Source organism: Vollenhovia emeryi, unplaced genomic scaffold, assembly GCF_000949405.1.
Source record: "Vollenhovia emeryi isolate VEMERY1.0 unplaced genomic scaffold, V.emery_V1.0 DF939414.1, whole genome shotgun sequence".
Taxonomy (NCBI): domain Eukaryota; kingdom Metazoa; phylum Arthropoda; class Insecta; order Hymenoptera; family Formicidae; genus Vollenhovia; species Vollenhovia emeryi.
In genome coordinates this window covers 32,967-38,834 of record NW_011966952.1, presented here as the reverse complement: position 1 = coordinate 38,834, position 5,868 = coordinate 32,967, and positions in this window count along the sequence as shown.

Genomic DNA, 5,868 nt, shown 5'->3' with positions numbered 1-5,868 from the left:
GGCACAAATTGGCAACCGGCACTACGCGACACGCGTGCGGGCGCGTGAGCGCCAGCTTCTGAGTATTCACCGACCGCCGCTAGGCCGCACATGGTGACGTCCAAAAACTCGGAAACAAAATTCAGTCTCGCGGGCCTCCATTTATACCCTACGAGACTGAATTTTGCTTCCGAGTTTTTGGCCGTCATCATGCGCGGCCTAGCGGCGGTCGGTGAACTACTCAGAATATTCCTACAACATAATGGAACATATTGCGTATGTTCGTATAGAAGTTCGTGAATATACCACGTACATTCTATGCGAATATTCATAGCACATTTATAACATTCCATAAACATTCGTAGCACATACGCTGCTAATATTCCACGTATATTCAGTAGGAATATCCGTAGAATGTTCCATGTGTACATTCCACGTACATTCTGTAAGAATATTCATAGAACATTCAGAATATGCCATAGACACTCAGGGAACATTTAATGCGAATATTCCCTGGGCATTCTGTGTGAATGTTCATAGAATATGAAGAACATTCTAGAAACATTCACGGCACGTCCATGCGAATATTCCTGAGAGAGAACATTCGAATCATATACAAACATTCATGGAACATTCGGTGCTATCTGGGTTGATTCTAACCTTAATTCTAACCTCGAATCTACGAATGCATCGACAAGTACTCGGTTATCAGTTCAACATAGTATAAAATTTTATTATGTTATATAAGCTATCCAAAGTTTTCTTTATTAATTCGTGTCCAATAACCACGGCGCAGGCTACAATATTTGTCCGAGACCCTTCACCCGCCATTTTCGTTTATTTGCTGTTCGGAAACTATTCACACCCGGAGTACACCCTGCCCCCACCATCGTTCACCCGATTCCACCCGTAGGATAGTATTTCCGAACGCAGCTTAGTTAGCCCGCTCGAGGGTGCGCGTGCGTAGCGGCGCGCGCCGCTTGCGCATGGCTCGTCGTCGCGTCGTGCGCTCGGGCCTGGTCGTCGATCTCCGGGGCCGTTCGCGGCCCCAGCTGATCGGCGCGTTTGGCTCGCGGCCGTGACGCGCGCTCGGGTCCGCTCGGCGGTCTCCGGGGCCGCTCGTGGCCCCGGCCGATCGGTTCGGTGCATCCGTGTATCGCGGACATTGGCAGACAACTATCCGTAAGCGCTTACGGACTTACGTTTTTCTCTGCCTTACCTTAAGTCTACGGCTTACGTAAGTCCGTAAGCGCTTACGGATAGTTGTCTGCCATCAGCCTTACGCGGCGCAATGCGCCTGCGTCTCGCCCGGTCGGGCGGCATCCGGCGTGTGTAATGCCGGGAACGATGTATCGGGGGATGCATCGTTACAAACTGCATCTTGCGCTCCCGAGTAATTAACGCGCATACCGATCTCGCGTTTTTGTGCATAGAGTTCCGCTATGCCGCTCTGAAGTGCGTAAATACGGTACATTCTAGATTTCCGTCGCTAGATTCGCGACGATGTTAAACGCATTAATTTTTAGGGGTTTGAACGCGCGGTTTGCCGCGGCAGCTTGAAGTGGAGGCGTGTAGCGCACCCGTGCGTAGCTGAGATCAACGGTTTGTGCAGAGGTAGCTCCGTTCTTGAGAATCGTTGATGTCAGCGCTTTAATGGTTTATTTCTTAATAACAAACGCATTTATTACTGATTTCTTTTATTTGGGCGAAAGCGGAGGCGCCAAAGGTTACCCTGTTACAGTGGTTGCCTCGGCTGTCGCGTAATTAATCCAGAATTGATAATAGTAGAGTTTGAGAAAATAAGAATATAGAACGTATGAGATCACGTGCTGCGCGCGTGCTACGTGCCGCGTCGCGCTTGTGCTATCTATCGGGTGGGCGATCATCAATCTCTCAAATAGTAACGTTTGACGAAAAATATTTCGTCGGACGTAACACTATCATTATGTTATATCCATTTTTCTTCAGTTCCATTTTTGTACTTTTTTCGATGTCTTTATTTATTTAGCTTGACATTTCTTCCCTTTATTACTCTGTTTCCTTCTTACCGAATAGCTCACGTATCAAGTTCATTTTTTCTTGATGCAGCTTTTCTTTTGCAACTTCCTTTTTTTCATAATATTCCCATCTTTTATCCTGAGTAATCTTTCTAGCCTTTATCACCTCCGGCGACTTTTCAGTGACATCTGTTGTAGGCCCAGTCTAACAAGTTTTTTCCGACGACATTTGTGCAGCATCTAATTTGGGATACTTAACATTTCTGGCACTTCGCAGAACCTCAGGTTCAATGCTGTCATCTGAATGGGCAATTTTTCTCAACTGTTCTTCAAATGGTACCTCCTCTCTGGAGCTACCAGATTTGCTATTATTCTCCACTGCCTTTTTTTTCCTCCTGAGAATAGTTTTGTATCGATTCTCAATCTATATCGGAGTTTTTGAAATATTCAACATTTCTGTCATATCTTTTGATATTTGTAACCACATCTGTTTTTTTGTTTTGAATCTTTTCATAGGACCAATATTGCCCAAGTATGTTTCATACTTATCCAACATGAACGATGTTGCTAAATTGGTCCAGAAATCTAAATAACACAATAACATACTCGTAAGAATATTCTTAAAAGTCGCCTGTGGTAATTAACAACATCAATAATTTTTATTGACCGCAAATGGCGATTAAAATTCTTATTGCGAAAAATATTACCCCAACCAGGATTCGAACCTGGGACCTCCCTCAATCCGTGACGGGGGTCTTAGCCAGCTCGACCACTGGGGCTGTGGTAATACTATTCGCAATAAGACGTATATTATTAAGATGTTATTTACGCGTCTATTTCGACTTTTCAGAAACTGCGTCGATACGGGTTGTCGACTGCGCAGTGAACTGTCGATACGCGATTTTTTGAATTCCCCTTGTTTCGGTAAAACTGAGCGTCTCCTCAGTCCGAAACGAGGCCCGGTTTCCGCCTCGATTGAGACGCGAAGGTAGAGATCGGGTTTTGCTGAGCCTTATTCAGCGTCCGCTCAACTCCTCGAAGGATCCCGAGGATCGAGTCACGATAGCGTTAGAGCTTGCTCTGGATCCACCGATGTTCCGAGGTAGCGATCGGACAAAGAGAAACCGTTGAGATGATAAGGACCTTGGATAAACGGAGCCAGAGGACGGTCACAAAACTGCGAGACAAAGCAAGGGGAAAGCAACGACCACGGGTGTTGTGATGACGATACGAAATTTAAACAAAGGACAGGAGCGGCGGATGATTTGCGATTTACAGAGGATTTCAATTTAGTCGAAGTTGACTCAGAAATTGTAGATTCAAGTGAAGACGATCTTCGAGATATTCTACAGATCCCTCATCATCGACAACCTCCCCTAACTTTATTAACAAACGATACAATAGAACAGAAATAAATTGAGATGAACATTTAGTGACTACAATACTTTGAAGAAATGATGGAACGGATGAGGACAAGGAAACGCGCTGGATCCTTGTCCGACCGACACAAGTAGCGAGCTCCGGCGACGGTAATTCCGCTCGACGCATTCAACGCAGCTGAGACGCGGTGGAACTTTACGCGAACACCAAAGTCGCGCGCGAATGATGTTAGATCGTTTTATTTTCTCGATGTAACGACCGGAGAGAGATGAGCTCGATGTCTGAGGATTTACGAAAGAACCGACTCGTAACCGATCTCTGTTCCTGCTTGACAGCGACTGACTTTTTCTAATAATCGATCGCGGCTAGACGCGAGAGTTCCTCGAACCGAGCCTCGGATTCGGCGAAACGGCTGCGAATCAGCTATGCCGCTAGCGCTCGCGCGACACGTGATAACGACGTGATCGCGGCACAGCTGACTCGGTGCGCCGCACGATCGGTGGTTTTCGGCGACGAGCGGCAGCTCGAGCGACGGTGCTCGAACATACCGCCCGCCTTGAAACGATGGTTTCAATATGATCCAATGATTCCAGCGAGCGAACCATTGAGGATACATCCGCCCGCCGTGATCTCCTGGAATTAGAAATCAGCATGAGGATTTAGAATTGCAGCGAAATTCCCATGCGGTTGCACGGATAGGCGAGCCCAGCACTACGCTAATCGACGCGACTTGTTTCGACATAGATATGAGATGGAACGCTAAGGTTGATACGACACGCGACGGAGCGAGTCGGGATTCAAGCGAGCGAGCGAGTACGGTCTTCGGTATCGACCGGTAATACACACAGTTTGACGATAAGTCGCTTGAATTCCGACGTCGCCGTCTTAACAGTAACGACTCGGATGAATCCGTCGGGACCGGCGTGACACTCTTGAATTCGCCCGAGTTCCCACTTGCAGGGTGGAAGCGTTGCGTTTTTGAGCAATACCATTTGCCCGAGTTTGACAGATGGCATCGGACTTTTCCATTTCGTCCTTTGTTGTAATGTATTTATGTAATCGCTCGTCCACAGTTGCCAGAATCTTCCGGTTATTTGCCGCACTCGTTGCCAACGAGATAACCGATTCTCGTTTAAGTCCAGAACGGATGGTTCTGGAGTGACTGTGAGCGCTGATCCAATAAGGAAATGCCCGGGAGTCAGAATCTCGTAATCATCTGGGGAGTCGGTGAGCGGAGCGAGCGGTCGGGAGTTTAGGCATGCTTCCACTCTGCATAACAGTGTGGTGAATTCTTCATACGTTAGAACATGGTTTTTTACAACTCGGCGAACGTGATGCTTCACGCTGCGAATGCCAGCCTCCCAAAGTCCTCCGAAGTGAGGCGCGGACGGAGGGAGAATGTGCCATGTGATGTTATCGGATGCGATTGCATTGCGAAGATTTGAATCATTAAGTGCTGTGCGATAGGCTCGTTGTAGATCGCGATCTGCTCCCACGAACGTAGTTCCGTTGTCGGAGTACATCGACTCCGGAAGTCCTCGACGAGCGCAGAACCGCGAAAAGGCATCGAGAAACGCGGTGGTCGAGTAGTCACTAACTCGAAATGTATCGCCTTGCTGGCGAGGCACACGAATAGAGCGATATAAGCCTTCCTAGATTTGAATCCACGACCACCTGACGTCCGGACTTGAATAGGGCCCGCGTAATCGATTCCGCAATGGAGGAAGCTCCGAGATGACGGAGTGACGCGCGGAGCGGGGAGATCGCCCATGATTTGCGACGGGGATACCGCCTTTTCGCGAGTGCATGCCACACACTGGAAAATAACGTTCCTGACTACGGATCTAGCGCGCACAATCCAGAATTCTCGTCTCAGAGTTGTCAGCGTGAGCTGCAATCCCGCGTGAAGCGACTTGAGGTGAACCGATCGAATAATGAGCGTGACGAGCGGATGATCGGCGAGCAACACTGGATGTTTCGCGCTAAATGAGAGTAATGAATGTCTTAGTCTGCCCCCTACGCGTATGATACCGTCATGATCCAGAAATGGGTTAAGGGAGAGAATTGAGCTAGTTCGAGCGAGCGGTGTCGAATTCCGAAGCGCGGTTAATTCGCGCGGAAACAGAGTCTCCTGAATGTGTCTCAACCAGAACCGCTTTGCCATTTGAATTTCGTCCGGGGCGAGGGTGACTCCTAGAGCCGATGGGGGCGTTGATGAGCTTGATTGGCGGCGACAGCGAGCGACGAATCGCATTAGGTAGGCGGATACTCGAAGGAGCTTGAACCACGATGAGAATCTGGACGGTAGCGTCCACGTAGATGTAGGCATGGTAAGAAGGGAGGCGACTTTGAGCTCTAAGTCGTCGTCGGAGTGACTGTTCGGGACGGTGGTTGGAGAGTAGTCGTTCTCGCTTCGAAGCCAGGAAGGACCTTGCCACCATAAGGGGTGAGTAAGAAGCTCGTCACCGAATAGCCCGCGAGATGCGCAATCTGCTGGATTCTCATGAGTATT